Consider the following 22,356-nt stretch of genomic DNA (forward strand, 5'->3'; position numbering starts at 1 on the left):
GCCTCTGGGTGCTGCTGTAATACAAATAATAATAACAGTCAAGTGACTTGCCCAAGGGCATGGAGAATCTGTGGCAGAGCCACATTCAAATTCAGACCATAATGGCAAAGCCCTGGCTGGGATGATTTAGTTGGGGTTGGTCCTGCTTTGAGCAGGGGGTTGTACTAGATGACCTCCTGAGGTCTCTTCCAACCCTGATCTTCTATGATTTAGTGATTCTATGACTCACAGTCCTGGATCCACCCAGACCAACCTGCCCCCAAAAGTCACTGTACTGACCTGGGACTAGTGTGCTGCCCCTTCCTGTATCTACTGCAGAATTGGTCACAGGCCAGGAATGGCTGTTATGGTGACACAAGGGAGGTCACAGGTTAGGATAGATGAGGACTGGAAATGGTGGGCATTAGGCCAAGATCGGGGCAGGTCTCCAATTATTCCCTCTCAATAGCAGTTTCTTCTAGCTCCTCCTCTCCCACTGGGAAGAGAGTGACTCTTGGAAGGAGTTTCCCTTCCCTCCCACTGACACCTCGCAGTGTGAGAGAGCGAAAAGGGGGAGAGTGAAGGTCACAGGGAAGGAGAGGGAGAGAAAGACAGAGCAAGAGAGGGGACATCCCAAAAGCCAGAGTAACACTAGGATTCACTGTGAGGGGTTTTTGTTTATTTGATTTTGGTTGGGGGATTCAAAGGTTATGTTTCCATTTCATCCTGAGCTTTGCACTTTTTACCCAGCCCCTCAACAGCAGCAGACAGCTCCCCAGGTGCTGCCTCTCTGCTCACCTGGTTCACATGCCAGTCCCACCTCTCCGCTCTCCCTACAAAGCCCCACACCCACAGCTTCTCTAGCTATGAGAAGTAGCTGTGGGGTTGCTGGGCTTCTTCCTTAGTACCTTCAGCTATGGGGCTGGGCTGTAGGTATTTTGTGGGCTTAGTGTTGCTCTGGTCCCTGGGGACAGCCCTTGGGCAGGGGGACTTCCGCAGGGTCAGTTTCTCTGTCTTGCAGCATGGATATGAGTATGACTGTGGAGACTATGGGATGCAGCTGCTGGTCTTTCCCAGCCAGGGCCGCACCGTCCACTTCAAAGTTGTGGGTAAGTTGCTGTGGGGCTTACTTAATAAGCAGCCAAGGACACTCCCACCTATGCTCAGGGTCCTTTTTAAACAAACATGCTGGAGGGTTTCTTAGAGGCTATTGAATGTTCCCCTGTCTCCAGTGGGTAACTCTAGCCTGGCAGGAGGACTTCCTTTCTCTATTAATTGTGGATCTAATTTTTCAGTGTCTACTATAACTCTTTCTCACTTAGTTGCTGTCCTTAACCCTAGGAGGTGCTTCTGACTGAGGAAGCCAGCAGGTATTATCTGGCTGACTTCAGTGGTGCCTCGTCTGACTGTAAGACAAGAGTGCCTGATGAGGGTAATACTCTGAAGGGAGGCCTCCCAAACTCTGGCTTGGCCCCCTGAAATGTCTCCACTCTATCACACAGTCAGGTGGGAGTCCTAGAAGCTAGTATTGCTGTTGCCATGCATTGCTGCAAGACAGCGCTTGTACTGCCAGGGTTTGGGGCCCTTCCACTCTCCTTGGTGGATTTAGGAGAAACTTGGCAAATAAAGACTAATTTGGGGGTGGCTGGAAACCCAAATCCAGCTACCCAAAGATACCACTGATGGAGCAAGACATAGTCCCTGCTTCATACGTTAAAGCCTTCCTATGTCTCTGAACTAGAGTGCCTTAACTTACCCTTGCCCATGGATGAAGGTTTGTTTGAGTGTGACTCTATCCACAGATGAGTTTGGGACTCGCTTTGAAGTTACAAACTGCTCCATCTGCCTCCACTGGATCACGTCTGGCGAGAAGGGGGAGGTGACCTTCTCCACTGGCTATAACGGCTGCCATGTGCTCAGGCAGGTGAGTGAGTTGGCACAAGAGGCTTCAGTGTCTCCATCATCCCTGCTGCTACATTCAACACTTGCCTCTAAATCACAATGTATTGATGTAGAGAGGTTCTTGGCCTCATATGTAGGACAATTGACAGCCACGTTCTTGATGAGCTCCAGCTACTGTACCCAGGCTGCTGCAGTTCCCTACCTACTGTCACACAGCCTGTGCTAAGCTTGCCAACCCTCCTGGATTCTCCTCGGTCTCCAGGAATTAACACTTAATCTTTAATTAAAGACTGTCATGTGACACAACCTCCGGGGACATGGCCAACCAAAATTGGCGACCCTAGCCTGTGCAGAGGGGGCCTGGGCTGAGCAACCAGGGACACTCCATTTCACCACAACCTTACTAATCCTTCTGCTTTCATTGCAGGATGGCCATAACCACCTGAGGGTCCAAGTGGAGGAACTACTGAGCACCGGGGCCATAGCTGCCACCAGTGACGTGAACATGACCTGCCCCAAGCCCACTGAACGTGACTTAACCCCAGAGGAGACCATGCGCTACATGCCGCCGCCGGGCCCGGTGCCCCAGCCGCCGCCGGGCCCGGTGCCCCAGCCGCCGCCGGGCCCGGTGCCCCAGCCGCCGCCGGGCCCGGTGCCCCAGCCGCCGCCGGGCCCGGTGCCCCAGCCGCCGCCGGGCCCGGTGCCCCAGCCGCCGCCGGGCCCGGTGCCCCAGCCGCCGCCGGGCCCGGTGCCCCAGCCGCCGCCGGGCCCGGTGCCCCAGCCGCCGCCGGGCCCGGTGCCCCAGCCGCCGCCGGGCCCGGTGCCCCAGCCGCCGCCGGGCCCGGTGCCCCAGCCGCCGCCGGGCCCGGTGCCCCAGCCGCCGCCGGGCCCGGTGCCCCAGCCGCCGCCGGGCCCGGTGCCCCAGCCGCCGCCGGGCCCGGTGCCCCAGCCGCCGCCGGGCCCGGTGCCCCAGCCGCCGCCGGGCCCGGTGCCCCAGCCGCCGCCGGGCCCGGTGCCCCAGCCGCCGCCGGGCCCGGTGCCCCAGCCGCCGCCGGGCCCGGTGCCCCAGCCGCCGCCGGGCCCGGTGCCCCAGCCGCCGCCGGGCCCGGTGCCCCAGCCGCCGCCGGGCCCGGTGCCCCAGCCGCCGCCGGGCCCGGTGCCCCAGCCGCCGCCGGGCCCGGTGCCCCAGCCGCCGCCGGGCCCGGTGCCCCAGCCGCCGCCGGGCCCGGTGCCCCAGCCGCCGCCGGGCCCGGTGCCCCAGCCGCCGCCGGGCCCGGTGCCCCAGCCGCCGCCGGGCCCGGTGCCCCAGCCGCCGCCGGGCCCGGTGCCCCAGCCGCCGCCGGGCCCGGTGCCCCAGCCGCCGCCGGGCCCGGTGCCCCAGCCGCCGCCGGGCCCGGTGCCCCAGCCGCCGCCGGGCCCGGTGCCCCAGCCGCCGCCGGGCCCGGTGCCCCAGCCGCCGCCGGGCCCGGTGCCCCAGCCGCCGCCGGGCCCGGTGCGCCCGGTGCCCCAAATATATCCTCCACCAAGCAACATAGGTGTGTGGGGGTGTCTGTGACCTCTAACTGGTCTGAGTGCATGTGGGTCCCCTCTAATGGAAGGTTTCATGGTCCACTTCTGACTCCTGTGGTGGTCTTCAGAGGAGCTGAACCTTGTCTTGAGCTGGTGTTGACAGTGTTGTAAGCCATAATCAAAAATGAGATTCGTTTAGAAATCATGCTCTTCCCCCACCCGCCCCCAGTTTATTTGAAGGGGAAGGGGTGGCTATTTGCCTTCTGGTTTTTCAAAGTTTAGGGGGAAGGCACTTGCTTCCAAAGTCTGTGAGCTTCTTTGGCACAAAATCCAGTCACACATGCACCAATGTGTCCTTGCGATTGGCTGCTCAGAGGGGCTTCCCCTGTTCCTCCAGTATCCCAGGGTTTGGGATCTGATGTTGTATCCCTTCATATCTCACCCCCACATCTGCTTGCAATCTGTCTCCTTCACCCCCCATGTGTCTCTCACAGGCTCTTCTCAGCTCTTAGTCCCTCCCTCTCCTAGAGTCCTGTCTAGGCCTCCCCCTAAACCAGAGTGGCATCCACTTTGCCTGTAGGTACAGCTTCAGTCTCATGAAAGAAATTCGCAGCCATGTTTATGAGGGACACTTTCCTCTGATCGGCTATGGGGAAATGGTGGCCAACCTGCTAGCTTCTGCCCCATCGTCCGTAAAGGGAGATGGTGACTTCAATAAAGGAAAAATTCATAGAGCAGGCGTCTGCTCACTATTTCATGAGATGGCTAGAGAAACCCACCTCAGAACTGCTAAGTGATAAATTACAGTTGACCACACTGCTGGCTGTGTTGAGGGGGCTGTAGGGTGCAGGTGGGGGCTCTCCTCTGACACAGCAGCAGATCAGGAGCCTGAATTTCCAAGTGACATGTTAAGCCTGCTATCAGAGAAGGGCAACATGCTACATCTGGAGGACAGGGGTGGGGATCTGAGCACAATGCTGTCTGAGGTGGTATGTGGTTTGGGGTTATGGTTGTGGGGGGCAGGGTGAGCTGGGATGGAGGACCACTGTGGGAGCTCTTGCAGCCCTTTGGGGAAGGGGAGGAGGGTTGGACTGGTGTTGAGGTCAGCCACTTGTCCAGAGGTCACTACAGATCTTAAAAAGTCTCTGGGGAAGGGTCTCTCGTGATCTCTTTAGAGGCTCTCTAGCTCTCCTTAATCCACACCCTGCTGTTCTAGGGGCGCATCTCACAGAGGAGCAGTGCCGTGTGGTGGCTGGGAAGATGCCCTGTGCGGATGCCCCAGGCCAAGCTGCTTGCTTCCAGGCTGGCTGTTGTTATGATGAGACTGACCTCACCACTCCCTGCTACTTTGGCAACACAGGTGGGAGACCTGCCCTCATGTCAGGTTATGGAGCCTTTTGTCATCTCTGTCCTGGGAAGCTTGGTGACACACCGTACGTCTCAGATGAGTTTGGTCACCACCTACTAGCATGGTGAACTAGACTTGGATGCAATGTCTTTAACTCTCACCCTAGGCTGCAGCTGGCATCAGTTGTGTGCAAAGGGATTCTTCCTACATCACGGTCTCTCCTCAGTTGCCCAATGCCTGGCAGATCTTGAGAGCCAACACCAAATGTGTGGTGGCAGAGGAAGACCCATCAGACGGTACAGGCTGGTGCTCCATCATCAGATCGATGGATAACTTTGCCGGCTTGTGTCTCGTTCCTGCACAACATGAGCTGCAATCATGCTGTCTCAGACAAACCCACTTACCCCCATGGGGCTTCATTTGATAGATTCCAAAGCCAGAAGGGACCATTGTGATCATTAGTCTGTCTGATTTCCTGTATAACACAAGCTATAGGATTTCCCTGAAATAATTCCTCCAGCAGATCTCTTGGCAGACATCCAGTCTTGCCTTGTCAGTGATGGAGAATCCACCATGACCCTGGACAAACCATTCCAAGAGTTAACTACCCTCGCTCTCAGATCTACACCTTATTTAAATACTTAGACTGTAATCAAGTCACCCCTTAACCTTCTCTCTGTCTAAAGAGACAGAATTTGGTCACTACAAGGCCTGTTTTCTAATATTTCTCATGGCTCTTCTCCAATCTATCATCCTGAGTGTGGCATGGAACTCTTGCCCAATTCCTCTACCAGGAACATCTATACTTAATCCTGCTCCTTTGTGTTGCAGTCACTGTTCAGTGCCTCCTGGATGGTCACTTTGTTCTGGTGGTCTCCAGGGACATGTCTGATCACCCCATCATCCTGGAGAGTGTCCGGCTAGCCTATGCCCAGGCAGGGTGTGACCCCATCAGGATGACTGAGGCTTTTGTGATCTTCCGCTTCCCCCTCATGCAGTGCGGCACCACAGTCCAGGTGAGGGGACACCCACGGGAAGCCAGGGTGAGTGCTCTGCTCAGGGGTTTGGGGGACTAACCTGCCCCATGTCTCCACTCTTCCAGGTGATCCATGACAAACTGATCTATGAGAACCAGCTGATCTCTGGCATCGACATCCGGACTGGGCCGGACGGCTCCATCACCCGGGACAGCACCTTCATGTAAGTTGGCCTGCTCTGTTGACTAGCAAGGAAGTGATGGTGAGCAGTCTTCTGGCCTCACGCTTCCACTGTGGAAGGGCTGGGACAGCACCTTCATGTAAGTTGGCCTGCTCTGTTGACTAGCAAGGAAGTGATGGTGAGCAGTCTTCAGCCCTTCCACAGTGGAAGCGTGAGGCCAGATCCTTTCCCCTGGCAAAGATCTGATCCATCAATTTTCCAGCAGCCTCTCCTACCACCAAAGGACTTAGGGGATGTTCTACAGGTATGGATTCCCTGCAGTCACAGACATCCCCTTTTCTGAGTGGGGGAATGCACCTGATCCCTAATGGGGCATGGGGCAAAATCTTGCTTTGTGAAGGGAAGGACACTCTGTGCAGCTGACTGTCCAAGAGTCAGGGTTTTACGTTGTCTGATCAAATGCCAACATTGGTCAGCCTCACCTCAGTCCCTGGAAAAATCCTGCAGCAGGTTGTCAAGGAATCCATTCTGAAGCACTCGGAGGAGAGGAAGGTGATCAGGACCAGCCAAAATGGATTCACCAAGGGCAAGTCGTGCCTGACCAACCTGATTGCTTTTTATGATGAGAACTGGCTCTGCGCATGTGGGGAAAGCGGTGGACATGATATACCTTGACTCTAACAAAGTTTGTTACAGTCTCCCACAGTGTTCTTGACAGCAAGTTAAAGAAGTAGGGGCTGGATGAATGAATTAAAGGTGGCTCGAAAGCTGGCTAGATCATCAAGGTCAACGGGTAGCAATCAACAGCTCTGTCTAGTTGGCAGCTGGTATCAAGCGGCATGCCCCAGGCGTCTGTCCTGGGGTTGGTTTTGTTCATTATCATTAATGATCTGGATGATGGGATGGCTTGCTGAGGGTGTAAGTTAATGGATAACACTAAGTTGGGGGGAGAGATCTAGAAAAATTGAAAATTGGGCTAAAAGAAATCTGAGCTTCAATAAGGACGAGTGCAGAGTCCTGCACTTAGGAGGGAAGAATCCCATTCACTGGTACAGGCTGGGGACCGACTGGCTAAGCAGCAGTTCTACAGACAAGGACCTGGGGATTACAGTGTACGAGCAGCTGGCTACGAATGAATAGTGGGCCCTTCTTGCCAAGAAAGCTACTGGTATATTGGGGTGCATTAGTAGGAGCATTGCCAGCAGATGGAGGGAAGTGATTCCCCTCTCACCAGCAGTGGTGAAGCCCATCCGGAGTACTGTGTCCAGTTTTGGGCCCTCACCAACAGAAAGGATGTGGAAAAATTTGGAGATTGCCCAGCAGAGGGCAACAAAAATGATTAGGGGGCTGGGGCACATAATTTATGAGGAGAGGCTGAGGGACCTGGGCTTATTTAGTCTGCAGAAGAGACAAGTGAGGGGGGATTTGATAGCAGCCTTCAACTACCTGAAGGGGTTCCAAGGAGGATGGAGCTTGGCTGTTCTCGGTGATGGCAGATGACCGAACAAGGAGCAATGGTCTCAAGCTGCAGTGGTGGAGGTCTAGGATGGCTATTGGGGACGGGACTATCCCTCTAGGAGGGTGGTGAAGCACTGGAATGGGTTACCTAGGGAAGTGGCAGAATCTCCATCCTTAGAGGTTCTGAATACCTGGCTTGACCAAGCCCTGGCTGGGATGATTTAGTTGGGGTTGGTCCCGCTTTGAGCAGCAGGTTGGACTAGCTGACCACCTGAGGGCTCTTCCAATCCTAATCTTATGATTGTAAATGCCACTTGCTGTGCGATCTCCAATGACAAGTAGGCACAGCCAGCCTGACCCGAGAAGGGCTCCATGGGGCCACCCTGAGGGACTAATAACTCCCTACAGGGTTGGTAGAAAGAAAGCTTGATGTAGGGACTGTTGCCCCCCTTACTAACATTCAGTGAGGTGTACTGGTTGGCTAGCTCCCAGTACTAAAAGGGGAAGGATCTCTGGGAAATCAGGACCCTGAGAGTGACAGTCCCCAGGAACAATGGGGAGAGGCCAATGCTCCAGGTCAGCCTGACTGACAGGGTGGGCAGGCTAATCAGAGTCAGGAGGCCAGGGAGGTCCTGTCCTCCGTGTGAGCTGGATTTGCCTGGGTCACAGAGTCAGGTCATGTGTTTCCTTTAACCTTTCCCATGTTTCCTTCTTTCTAAAATAGTTGATTAGATAACTTGCATTTGCTTTACCTTGTATGTAATGCTCATGGGTCAGAAGTGCCCAGTGCAGAGAGTACCCCGGAGTGGGGACACCCTAGCCCCAGTCCTAGGTGACCACAGCAGGGTTGGGGGTCGAGCCCCCTCTCCCCCCCTCCCCCCAAGAATCCTGGGCCTAGCCTTGTTGGGGTTACGAGAACTCTGCCAGACAGGAGAGTGGAGGGGAGCCCTGAAGGGCAGGGAGGCCACTGGATAAAGGAAGTGGGAGCGAGGACTCGGATCCTTTCGCTAGCCCACTTCACCGGGGTAGTGCAGAAGCCAGGAAAGTTCCCCACAAGAGCAGGACTATTCCCCTGCTTACATTGAGAATGCTGCCAAAAGAGATGTGAGGACAAGTAAGCAGGTGCTTCTAGCCTGTCTGAGAAGGCCCCCATGTGGCCGTGCTCAGACACTCCTGCTGAGTCCCTGAGTTGGAGGGAAGAACATCTGAGTTGCTAAAAGGGTTGATCCACTAGCATCCTTGGATGTCTCCCATCCAAGTACTGATAGGGCCTGATCCTGCTTGTCTCGAGCACTAATAAGGTCACTGCCAGACACCACGTGGCCTCAAGCTGAAGTCACAGAGCATCAGCCCCTGTCTCCTCCCTCTGCTCTCTCCTGTGCAGCCTCCATGCTCGCTGCATCTACAATGCCAGTGACTTTCTGCCAGTCCAGGTCGAGGTCTTCTTGCCCCCCACACCTGCTCCAGTCACCCAGGCAGGACCCCTCCGGCTTGAGCTGCGCATCGCCACAGGTAGGTGACCCCTCACTCCAGCACGGAGATCCCATCCCCCTGAAGGACCACAGGTGTCTCAGCTCTGCTCTCCTCCTACCCTCTCCCCCACAGACCCGAGCTACAGATCCTATCTCTCAGAGAGAGACTACCCTGTGGTGAAGGTGCTCAGGGACCCTGTCTACATGGAGGTTCGCATCCTGCACAGAACAGACCCGTCCCTGGTTCTGGTTCTGCACCAGTGCTGGGCCACCCCAAGCGCTAACCCCCTGCAGCAGCCGCAGTGGCCCATCCTGGTGGACGGGTGAGTGGCTGGGATGGAGGGGGAGCATGGCTTGGGGAGGAGGAAGGCGGTTTCCTTGGTCCACCCTTCTCTCATGTCTTGCTCCCAGGTGCCCGTTCCTGGGAGACAACTACAGAACCCAGCTTGTGCCCGTGGGCCCTGCCTCATCTGAGCTGCCCTTCCCGACTCACCACCAGCGCTTCGTCCTCTCCACTTTTGCCTTTGTGGACTCCGCCTCCCAGGTGGCACTTGAGGGAGAGGTGAGAAGGGGCCCACATATAAAGCGGGTGAGGAGGGGGAAGTCGGAGTGCAGGGGCAGGAGCTCCTATTTTAGTCAGGTCCTGACCTCCTCAGTCTCTGCTGAGGCGCTGCACATGCAGAACCAAACCGATAGCTGTGGATCTACTTCCTGCCTCCTACCAGCACTGGCCAGTCACTCACTAACTCCATTCTCACTTGTGTGGATTTTAGGTGTACATTTACTGTAGCGCCTCAGCTTGCTACCCCTCCCGGCTGGAGCCCTGCAGGACCCTGTGCCCATCAGGAGCTGCTACAAGTAAGTCGGAGTGGTCTGAAATCCATGTGGGTTTCTACAAGCTCCCATCCCAAATACCAGAGGACTCATAGTGAACAGAGATCTGCCTGTCCTGCTATATCAGAGGTGGGCAAACTACCACCCACAGGACCATCCTGCCCAGCCCCTGAGTTCCCGGCCGGGGAGGCAAGCCCCCAGCCCCTCCTGTGCTGTCCCTCTCCCTCGCAGCCTCAGCACGCCTCCAGCACTCTGCTCCGGTAGGAGCTGTGAGCTCCCACTGCTCTGAGCAGCATCATAAGGGGGTTGGGATTGGAGAAGGGGCAGAGGGTGTCAGGGGGCAGTCGGGACAGGGGCTGGTTGGATTGGGCAGAGGTTCGGGGGGGCAGTCAGGGGGCATTGGATAGTCATTGGAGTCCAGCAGGGGCTGTCAGGGAGCGGGGGGTTGGATAGGGGTGTGGTCCCATTGGGCAGTTAGGGGCAGGGGTCCTGGGAGGGGGCAGTCAGGAGACAAGGAGTTGGGGGGCAGAGGGGGTTTCTGAGGTGGGCAGTCGGGGGGCAGGAATTGGGAGGGAGCCAGGCTCTTTGGGGAGGCACAGCCTTCCCTACCTGGCCCTCCATATAGTTTTACAGTGCTAATGTGGCCCTCAGGCCAAAAAGTTTGCCCAGCCCTGTGCTATACACTGACTGCAAGGCGTTCAGCCCAGCTCGTTATGTACCTCTACCATGTCCTGTAGCGCTAGCTAGGGTATGATGGGCTAAGACGAAGAGGTAAATGGCCTAATCTCCTACAACTGCCCTATGTAGGAGACAATACTAGAAATTGCCTCTGGAGAGTGGAGTGTCTGCTGCTCCTGATGAAATGGCCTTTCTTCCCAACTTCTCCCACACTTCAAATAAGCAATTCAGGAAGATCTAATACCTGGTACCACAACCTGTCAGGAGGCCTGTAAGGACTCATGGTTGAGTCCATGGTGACGCTGCATTTCATCACGATGGGCCCTCTGGTTGTGAGTGCGCTGGACAGACAGCTCCCTAACTCTCCATTCCATCTGCCAGGAGGCCGCCGGTTCCTGGATATCGACAATGGGACAGGAGAGCCCCAGGACCTGGTGAGTTCTCCTGGCCCTGTGATCTTCCAGGAGAGCCCTGAGCCGTGGAGAGAGCACGTCTATGAGAACAAGGGTGAGGTTTCTGTTAAACCCTAGTAGGACAACTGGCATCTTGCACAGTAACCTGGAATACAGCAAGTCAATGCTGTCTAGGGGGTTCAAATATAAATGTTCATGGGGGGAGGGGGGCTACATGCAGAAGTCACTCCTTGATGATCCATATGTAAGCTAATGCTGGCTGACACCATACCTGTGAGTGCTTCCTATGAGTGGGCCAATGTTGGGTTATATCCTTATCCTATGGACATTCATAGGATGTCTCAAAAACCAGCAAACTTGGGGGAAGCGGGGGGGACACTATGGCACCTCAGTGGTGACTTGTATGCCCTGAGCCTCTGTGGCACTCAATGCACTGGGGCTAGCATTGCCTCTGCCCTCTATTGGATGGCTATCAATGGGATGGTGGTGCTGGCTCACAGTCTAAAAAGTGAGTTGACAATTCAAGTATCTTTCTGATGAAGGCTGGCCTAAGCGGTAGGGGGAGCACCACTGGGGCAGGGAAGTCTAGGTGTCATCTCCACACTTTAGACCCTACAGAAATCTGGATTGTCTTAACCTCTCCTCCTCCTCCTCCTTCAGACCCTGTCTCCAGACTAGACCTGACCCTGGTGCTTCTGGCCATGCTTTCATTGGTGGCTGTGGCTTCTCTCGTTACTGTGACACTACTCCATAGGAGAAGCAGCTGGATGACAAGGTCCCAAATCTTCCATGGCAGATGACTGTAAAATAAGGTAGAGGAGCAGAAATAAAATCTCTGGAGTGCACTAATGTCTTGTGGTAGCGTGTGTCCCTCTGGGGGAGGGAACAGCAGTTGTTGAGGCCAGGGGTCTGCTACTAGCCTTGTAGCTCTTCCCCATTCAGCAGCAGAACAGACCTCTCTGCAGGGATAGACACCAGAATAGGATGTAGCATAGAGGACAGGAAGAAGACTGCAAGCTAGCACTAGACAAGGTAAATCAAATGGCTTTCTCTCACTCCTGGGGTCCTATCTAGGGGGAGGGGAAGCCACTCAGCCGAACTAGAGACATTTTGATTAACTTTACTGTGAATAGCTGGATTCTAACTCCCCTGGGCACGCAATAAGAACTACTGGCGCTTGCCAGTCTCACATGAAGTCCATGTGAGCCAGCTGGGGGACACGCCTAAGTCTGGTAACTAGAAACCCTTGTGTCTTCTGTGGGGGCTGTGGCAGGAGGTGGAGAAGATTTCCCCATTGTGTTAGTGACTGGGAAACCTGATGCTTCAAGACCTTAAGCATCCTCCCTGACAGCTGGGATCTGCCCCATAACTGGTATCTCCTGCTTCTTGACCCTTAAGCTATATCTCTGGGGCACTCCAAAGCATGGCTGTAGTGCGCACACACAGACCCAAGTGAGCTAGCTTTCATCAAGCTAGTTGAAATAACGGTAGTGGAAGCATGGCCTATACAAGACTAGCTGGGACTCTGGGTCGTACTCCAGTGGGTAGCCTGTGCTGCTGTTGCTCTACTGCTTGATCTGGCTAGGCCAAAGCTACCTCGGCTACATCTACGCACTCACCTCTGTCTACACGGCAATCTACCCTTCTCCATTTGCATTAGTTTCCTTCCATCTCACCTGGGGAAACTACAGCCCTCCAGCTCCTCTCCAAATCCCCTTCCAACAGCTAAAATCCTCTCCCACTGCTCCTACCACATCAACACCCTCCACCTACTGTAGAACCCACAGGGACTGTCACGCTAACGTGGTGTAACTGTTCTAACCCCTCTACTACCATCTTCTAGGGTAGCCTACTGTGGGACTGGATCCTGCAAACACTTAATGTGCAGGTGGTAATGACTTCACGCATGCATGGAGTTAAGCACGTGCTGAGGGCTGGCCAAGCAACACAAACGGTTCATTAAATGTCAATGTTCATCCTGCAGTAGGCAAAACCAATGCCTCAAAACTCTTCATGGAAAAAGCAGAAAGGCATGTGTATCCAAGAAATGCATGGGCACTCGCCTGAGATCTAGGAGACATGGGTTTGAGTCCCTGCTCTGCCTGACTGGGTGCACGTGTGTACTCCTGCATCCCAAAATGGAGTGTTGCAAGGTCAGAGTCTTGGACTGTAAGAAGATGGCAGCAGGGATCATGCTTTTTGTTACTCTCCGCAAAAAGCATTGTGTGATGGCTTGGCACAATAATGAATGGAAGCCTGGTGGTTTATAGGCACAAGGCAATGAATTTGCCATTTGCTAAAATTTCAAAGTAGCATAAAGATCGTGCTGTAGTTGTAAAGGCCTTTGCTTCTGTGCTTAAATCATGTACTTGGAGACTAACCATGAGAATTATTGCTGAAAGCTGGGCACTTATCTCCTAGAAGCAACAGAGAAGGAGAAAGACTTGGGTGTATTGCTTGATCACAGGATGACTCTGAGATTTCACTCTGATGCAGCTGGGAACAAGGCTAACCCAGTCATGGGATACTCGGGTGAGGTATTTCCAGTGGAGACCGGGAAGTGCTAGTACCATTATACAAGGCACTGGTGAGACCTCATCTGGAATACTGTGTGCAATTCTGGTCTCCCATGTGTAAGATGAATTCAAACTGGACCGGATATGGAGAAGGGCTACTCGTATATCCAGAGAAATGGATAACCTTGTTAGGATATAGATATTCAGGCCTGTCTGCAAAGGCCTGTACTTTAAGAATTTAGGTGTATTTGCTAGGGGGCTTATTCCTTCGCCCACTTACTTCCCTGGTCCTTCTCGCATGAACAGAGAGCAATAATACCCGAAGTCCAAAGGTGCAAACAATTCGATGTTTATTAGGGTGAACTTCCAGCAAGCATGATTCCAGTTTCCTCCCTTAGTATCCTCCTTTCCCAGGTCTGACACCACAGAGCCTTACACCTGTGTCCCTGTTCCCATTCCTACCCTTAGCCAAACATGATTCCAACTTCCTTACTCCCATTCCCTGTTCTCATTTCCCCCTTTAGCAAAACATGATTCCAATTTTCTTACCCCCATTCCCTGCTCCCATTTCCCACACCCCCATGCCCACCCACACCCACACCCAGTCACTTCCTCATTGACTACAGATTATATAGTAAAACTTGAGTTCTGCTTAGCTATACCTTAACCAATCATTTTCCTGAAATTTAACTAACCAATCCTAACATATTGTAACATGATTATGTAACCAATTATATCCCACCACCTTAATTAGTTTACACCCAGCAAAATTAATTATACAGCAGACAGGAACAATCACAGAACCAGACAGAGATTATACAGACAAACAATAGCAAAGTGGGAACTACAATGACAAGACAACACAGAAGTGAGGAAAGGAGTACTTGTGGCACCTTAGAGACTAACCAATTTATTTGAGCATAAGCTTTCGTGAGCTACAGCTCACTTCATCGGATGCATACCGTGGAAACTGCAGCAGACTTCATATATACACAGAGAATATGAAACAATACCTCCTCCCACCCCACTGTCCTGCTGGTAATAGTTTATCTAAAGTGACCATCAGGTGGGCCATTTCCAGCACAAATCCAGGTTTTCTCACCCTCCACCCCCCCCCCCCCCCACAAATTCACTCTCCTGCTGGTGATAGCCCATCCAAAGTGACAACTCTTTACACAATGTGCATGACAATCAAGTTGGGCTATTTCCTGCACAAATCCAGGTTTTCTCACATCCCCCCCACCCCCATACACACACAAACTCACTCTCCTGCTGGTAATAGCTCATCCAAACTGACCACTCTCCAAGTTTAAATCCAAGTTAAACCAGAACATCTTGGGGGCGGGGTAGGAAAAAACAAGAGGACACAGGCTACCTTGCATAATGACTTAGCCACTCCCAGTCTCTATTTAAGCCTAAATTAATAGTATCCAATTTGCAAATGAATTCTAATTCAGCAGTTTCTCGCTGGAGTCTGGATTTGAAGTTTTTTTGTTTTAAGATAGCGACCTTCATGTCTGTGATTGCGTGACCAGAGAGATTGAAGTGTTCTCCGACTGGTTTATGAATGTTATAATTCTTGACATCTGATTTGTGTCCATTTATTCTTTTACGTAGAGACTGTCCAGTTTGACCAATGTACATGGCAGAGGGGCATTGCTGGCAAATGATGGCATATATCACATTGGTGGATGTGCAGGTGAACGAGCCTCTGATAGTGTGGCTGATGTTATTAGGCCCTGTGATGGTGTCCCCTGAATAGATATGTGGACACAGTTGGCAACGGGCTTTGTTGCCAGGATAAGTTCCTGGGTTAGTGGTTCTGTTGTGTGGTATGTGGTTGTTGGTGAGTATTTGCTATTACCAGCAGGACAGTGGGGTGGGAGGAGGTATTGTTTCATATTCTCTGTGTATATATGAAGTCTGCTGCAGTTTCCACGGTATGCATCCGATGAAGTGAGCTGTAGCTCACGAAAGCTTATGCTCAAATAAATTGGTTAGTCTCTAAGGTGCCACAAGTACTCCTTTTCTTTTTGCGAATACAGACTAACACGGCTGTTACTCTGAAACCTGACAGAAGTGAGGATTTCACATCCCAGCTATTGATAAGTGAGTTCTTGCCAGACAGGATGCTATCAAACTAAGTTTCCTTTTACATTTGCTAGGCACTTCCCTTTCTCTGGAGGTGATAGGAATACAATCCTGTCCTGATAGTGCCTAACAGCCCAATAGCACCTTATTTCAATGTGACTAGTTTGGAATGTGAGGATGTGACTGTTCGCTTCCCAGCTTATGGCTGCCTCTGCTGCTTAGCCAAAGGCCTAAGCCTAAGCACAGGGCCCAAACTGTCACAGTAAGAGAAGGCCCTTACACTCGCAGACAGTGGTTTTGATTCTTTCTTTTATACCTCTGGAACTAGCCAAGTGATAAGAATGTTGGGGACACTGGGGCATGGCCACTAGGTAACTCGAGGGGATGGAAGACCACGAGTGTCGATAAAGCCCCCTCGTACTAGGCCCAGGTGTCCTTGGCCCCCCTCCTGCCTGGAGGCACTTGCAGCAGCTCTGCGTACTAGGCCCAAGTGTCCTTGGCCCCCCCGCCTGGAGATCATGCAGAGTCCACCATCTCAAGAGACCACGCAGTCCCAGATTCACAGACGAGCTCCAGCTTGGTCCGAACAGGAGGTACTGGATCTCATTGCGTGTTAGGGAGACGAATCTCTTCTGGCACAACTATTTTCCAAAAAAAGGAACGCAAATACGTACATTAAACTCTCCACTGCCATGACGGAAAGAGGCTACTCCAGGGACACAGAACAGTGTCGTACAAAAAATCAAGGAGCTGCAAGCTGAATTCTGTTGTTGTATTATGAATTGCCGGTTTCACTGAGAAACAGCGTCCCCTTTGTTCTCTAAACTGTATCTTTTAAAATACTACCCTCCCTTTTTCTTCTCCTGCAGCAGGCGCAAATGTTTCAATGCAGCCCCTAGTTCCTTCCTACAGCTGTTCAAACAGACCAGAGTTCCTGAAGATGCGAGCGTCATGCACCTTTCCAGGTCATCCCACATTGATGTCGGTGAAACGTTCCTTGTGATCCACCAGTGCTTGCAGCACCATGGAAAAGTACCCCTTGCGGTTTATGTACTGGCTGCCCTGATGTTCCAGGGCGAAGATGGGGATATGTGTTCCGTCTATTGCCCGCCGCACTTAGGGAATCCCAGCGCATTAAAGCCATCCACAATGGTCTGCACGTTTCCCAAAGTCACTCGCCTTGATAGCAGCTGGTCATTGATTGCATTGGCTACTTGCAGCACAGCAGCCCCCACAGTAGATTTCCCCACTCCAAACTGATTCCCGACTGACCGGTACCTGTCGGGCATTGCAAGCTTCCACAGGGCTATGGCCACTTGCTTCTCAACTGTGAGGGCTGCTCTCATTTTGGTGTCTTTCCGCTTCAGGGCAGGGGACAGCAAGTCACAAAGTTCCATGAAAGTGGCCTTACGCATATGAAAGTTTCGCAGCCACTGGGAATCATCCCATACCCGCAACATTATGCGGTCCCACCAGTCTGTGCTTGTTTCCTGGGCCCAGAATCGGCGTTCCACCGCATGAACCTGCCCCATTAGCACCATGATCTCCCAATCGCCACATGCCGTGCCATCTGTGTCCGTGTCCTCATCAGTATAGTAATCGTGCTGTCATCACTTCCTTGCCCAGTCTTGCAGGTACTGCACATACTGCTGGATTATGCATGAGGTATTTACAATGGTCAAAATGCAGCAGAGATCTGATCGGGCTCCATGGCTATGGCGCTTGCATGGGTAATCCTGGAAAAGGGGTGCGAAACGTAGGAGAGCAGAGTGGCAGCGGAAGCTGTGCTGTTTGGGTCACGGTAGCCAAACAAAGACTGACAATGGTTGTCTTCTGTGGCTTTCACAGAGGTGGGAGCCCAGGACAGACAACATGGAGAAGCTTGCAAGCGTGGCAATAGCGAGAGAGCAGAGTTGGCGGCAGAAGCTGTGTTGCTCGATTCTGCCTGACTGGGTGCACGTGTGTACTCCTGCATCCCAAAATGGAGTGTTGCAAGGTCAGAGTCTTGGACTGTAAGAAGATGGCAGCAGGGATCATGCTTTTTGTTACTCTCTGCAAAAAGCATTGTGTGATGGCTTGGCACAATAATGAATGGAAGCCTGGTGGTTTATAGGCACGAGACAATGAATTTGCCATTTGCTAAGATTTCAATGTAGCATAAAGATCGTGCTGTAGTTGTAAAGGCCGTTGCTTCTGTGCTTAAATCATGTACTTGGAGACTAACCATGAGAATTATTGCTGAAAGCTGGGCACTTATCTCCTAGAAGCAACAGAGAAGGAGAGAGACTTGGGTGTATTACTTGATCACAGGATCGCTCTGAGATTTCACTCTGATGCAGCTGGCAACAAGGCTAACCCAGTCATGGGATACTCGGGTGAGGTATTTCCAGTAGAGAGCGGGAAGTGCTAGTACCATTATACAAGGCACTGGTGAGACCTCATCTGGAATACTGTGTGCAATTCTGGTCTCCCATGTGTAAGATGAATTCAAACTGGACCAGATATGGAGAAGGGCTACTAGTATATCCAGAGAAATGGATAACCTCACTTAGGAGAGGAGACTGAAATACTTTCATTTAGCCTAACCAAAAGAAGGCTGAGGAGAGATAGATGACTGCTCTCTCTAAATGCATCAGAGGGATTACTATCAGAGAGGAATTAACATAAGCACCAACGTGGACACAAGAACAAATGGATATAAACTGGCCATAAGCAAGTCTAGGCTTTAGATTAGACAAAAGTTTCTCTATCAGAGGAGTGAGATTCTGGAGCAACCTTTGAAAGGGAGTGGGGGGGCGGTAAAAAGCGTAACTGGCGTCAAGACTGAGCTTGATAAGTTTATGGAGGGGAGGGTAGGATGAGACTGCCTACAATGGCACACGAGCGCTCTGTGACTGCGAGCTGCAAAGATCTCCAAGGGCTGGTTTAAAGGACACCAGATGGGGAGGGCTCTGAGTTACTATAGAGAATTCTTTCCCCAAGGTATCTAGCTGGTGGGTCTTGCTCACATGTTCAGGGTCTCACTGATCACCATTTTGGGGATTGGGAAGTAATTTCCCCCATGTCAGAGACCCTGTCGGTGGGGGTTTGCCGTCCTCTCCAGCACCGGTCACGGGTCACTTGCAGGTTTAAACTAATGTAAATGTGGGGATTCTGTTTAGTTTTGTCTTTATATCATTATTTGAGGACATCGCTAACTCAGACAGAGGTCATGGGTCTATTGCAGGAGTGGGTGGGTGAGGTTCTGTAGCCTGTAATGTGCAGGGGCTCAGACTACTCAGGAGCTCAGGTCCCTTCTGGCCTTAAAGTCTGTGACAGAAGAGAGGGGGTTCCCTGAAAGCTCAATAGTGGCAGCGGACAGCCAACTATAAGCAGTAACGCAACACTGGAGATACAAGTTGCATGCAGCTGGATGGGTGCCTGTGACTTTCCTTCTACCAGCTAAATGATGTGACAATGCAGTCAGCATAGACAATCCTGCACATGAAAGACTTGGTATCATCTTGGCACAGAAGTAAGACATATAATTGCCTTAGGGTACCAGAAACAATCCAAAGGGAGTGGTGCAAGCTACAATGTTTGAATGAGGATTGCCAGCACTGATCTGTGCCAGGATAGAACAATAGCAATAAGCTGTTTCCTCCAACAACTCAATGGTGTATTTAAATGATGCAAAACTGGGGGTCAATACTGGCTGATGGGCAGTTATGGGGAGGGGGCAGCAGTGTGCTTTCCAGGACTACAGTGATGGAAGGGGAAGGCTTAGCTAACCAAACTACCCTGGAGCCAATACAATAGGGTGGCAGCAGAAGAACAAGTTTCAGACACAAGGGTGTAAGTTCTGTATTTCTGCTACTGCTCCCTATAAAAATCTTTAAACGGAAAAACCTGGCCATCCCTAATTCTAAAGGCAGGGTGAAGAAGAAGGGAGGCCTCAGTAGTCTACTGAAAGGCCAGTTCTGAAGATGTGTAAAACGTCATTGCGTGGGGTTTCTTCCAGACACTGAAGGTGAGGGATGATTTTCCCGTGACAGAAAAGGTCTGCTTCAAAGTCCATGGGAATCCTTCCATTGACTTCTGGGGCAGAGACACCAGACAGGAGAGAGTTGGAGGAGAGGATGAAACTTCTCCACTTAGGGGAAAAGTGCTGAGTATGATAGAAAAATGGCCAAATGTTTCTCCTGCTGAAGTAGGGAGACTTGGGCCTGGTCTACAGTACGCAGTTATTTCAGAATTAGGCGAGTTACCTCGAAATAAAACTGGTTCCATCCACACGACCAAACCAGTTTTTTCAATTTAAAGGGCTCTTTACTCCGATTTCTGTACTCCACCTTGGCAAGTGGAGTAACACTAAAACTGAGATCGCAGTTCCGGGTTAGAGGTACTGTGGACGCAATTTGACAATATTAGCCTCCAGGAGCTATCCCAGAATGCTCCCTTGTGACCGCTCCGGACAACTCTCTGAACTCCAATGCACGAGCCAGGTAGACAGTAAAAGCCCCTGGAACTTTTGAATTTCCTGTTTGGTCACCATCAGCACAGTCCACCAGCACAGGAGACCGTGCAGAGTCCACCATCTCAAGAGACCACGCAGTCCAGGATTCGCAGACAAGCTCCAGCTTGGTCTGAACGGGAGGTACTGGATCTCATTGCATGTTGGGGAGACGAATCTCTTCTGGCACAACTATGTTCCAAAAAAAGGAACGCAAATACGTACATTAAACTCTCCACTGCCATGACGGAAAGAGGCTACTCCAGGGAAACAGAACAGTGTCGTACAAAAAAAATCAAGGAGCTGCAAGCTGAATTCTGTTGCCCGGCCGCATGTGATGGCTTACTCACACCAAAGTGGCAAGCACTTCAGTCTGAGAGGCAAAATGAGACCTTGTACAGAAAGAACACGTGCTGTGTATTATGAATTGCCTGTTTCACTGAGAAACAGCGTCCCCTTTGTTCTCTAAACTGTATCTTTTAAAATACTACCCTCCCTTTTTCTTCTCCTGCAGCAGGCGCAAATGTTTCAATGCAGCCCCTATCTACTCCGTCCCAGATTAGAAGGTGGAAAAATGAACTCGGGACAACGATTGCTGAGCTCTTGCAGTCCTCCCGCATTGATAGGGCCCAGTTGAGTGTATGGAGGCAAACAATTGCAGAGTCGTGTAAAGCGTTACATGAATATGAAGAGAGGAAGGACGTGGGCGATGAGAGCAGGCAGGATGCTATGGTCAAGCTCATGGGGGAGCAAACTGATATGCTCCGCTGTATGGTGGATCTAATGCGGGAAAGGCAGCAAGACCATAGACTGCCACTGCAGCCCCTGGATAACCGCCCTCCCTCCTCCCCAAGTTCGATAGCCTCCTCACCCAGATGCCCAAGAACATGGCGGGGGGGAGGGGGGGAGGCTGCGGGGACCAACACAGTCAACCCCAGAGGATTGCACAAGCAGCAGAAAGCTGGCATATCCTAAATTTTGATTTGGTTTCTGGACTAGTCCTTCCCTCCTCCTCGTCCACCCCCCTAACCCAATACCCCCCTCTAGCTTCTGATTTCTCTCAATGTTTTGTGCAACAACTAATACAGAACGGTTTTTAAACAATTGTGACTTTATTTCCTTTCATATATATATATGGGGGGGGCAGGTAACTTTAAGAGAAACAACAACTCCTCTCACAGCGTACCCTGGCCAGTCATGAAACTGGCTTTCAAAGCTTCTCTGATCTGCAGCGCGCCCTGCTGCGCTCTTCTAATCGCCCTGTTGTCTGGCTGTGTGAAACTTGTCGCCAGGCAAGTTGCCTCAACCTCCCACCCCGCCATAAATGTCTCCCCCTTACTCTCACAGATATTGTGGAGCACACAACAAGCAGCAATTACAATTGGAATATTGGTTGTGCTGAGATCTAACCGAGTCAGTAAACTACACCAGCGTGCTTTCAAACGTCCAAATGCACATTCTGCCACCTTTCTGCACTTGCTCAGCCTAGAGTTGAACTGCTCCTTACTACTGTCCAGGGTGCCTATGTACGGCTTCATGAGCCATGGCATTTAGGGGTAGTCTGGGTCCCCCAAGATAACTATAGGCATTTCAACATCCCCAACAGTAATTTTCGGTCTGGGAAGTAAGTTCCTTCCTGCAGCTGTTCAAACAGACCAGAGTTCCTGAAGATGCGAGTGTCATGCACCTTTCCAGGTCATCCCACATTGATGTCAGTGAAACGTTCCTTGTGATCCACCAGTGCTTGCAGCACCATGGAAAAGTACCCCTTGCGGTTTATGTACTGGCTGCCCTGATGTTCCAGGGCGAAGATGGGGATATGTGTTCCGTCTATTGCCCGCCGCACTTAGGGAATCCCAGCGCATTAAAGCCATCCACAATGGTCTGCACGTTTCCCCAAGTCACTCGCCTTGATAGCAGCTGGTCATTGATTGCATTGGCTACTTGCAGCACAGCAGCCCCCACAGTAGATTTCCCCACTCCAAACTGATTCCCGACTGACCGGTACCTGTCGGGCATTGCAAGCTTCCACAGGGCTATGGCCACTTGCTTCTCAACTGTGAGGGCTGCTCTCATTTTGGTGTCTTTCCGCTTCAGGGCAGGGGACAGCAAGTCACAAAGTTCCATGAAAGTGGCCTTACGCATATGAAAGTTTCGCAGCCACTGGGAATCATCCCATACCTGCAACATTATGCGGTCCCACCAGTCTGTGCTTGTTTCCTGGGCCCAGAATCGGCGTTCCACCGCATGAACCTGCCCCATTAGCACCATGATCTCCCAATCGCCACATGCCGTGCCATCTGTGTCCGTGTCCTCATCAGTATAGTAATCGTGCTGTCATCACTTCCTTGCCCAGTCTTGCAGGTACTGCACATACTGCTGGATTATGCATGAGGTATTTACAATGGTCAAAATGCAGCAGAGATCTGATCGGGCTCCATGGCTATGGCGCTTGCATGGGTAATCCTGGAAAAGGGGTGCGAAACGTAGGAGAGCAGAGTGGCAG

At 52.1% G+C, this 22,356-nt stretch overlaps 1 pseudogene; it reads left to right on the forward strand.

Moving 5' to 3' along the window:
- Positions 1–845: 845 nt before the first annotated feature.
- LOC144929117 (zona pellucida sperm-binding protein 1-like) lies at positions 846–11,551 on the forward strand (annotated as a pseudogene).
- Positions 11,552–22,356: the final 10,805 nt, after the last annotated feature.

Source organism: Lepidochelys kempii, chromosome 6 (genome assembly GCF_965140285.1).
Source record: "Lepidochelys kempii isolate rLepKem1 chromosome 6, rLepKem1.hap1, whole genome shotgun sequence".
NCBI lineage: Eukaryota > Metazoa > Chordata > Testudines > Cheloniidae > Lepidochelys > Lepidochelys kempii.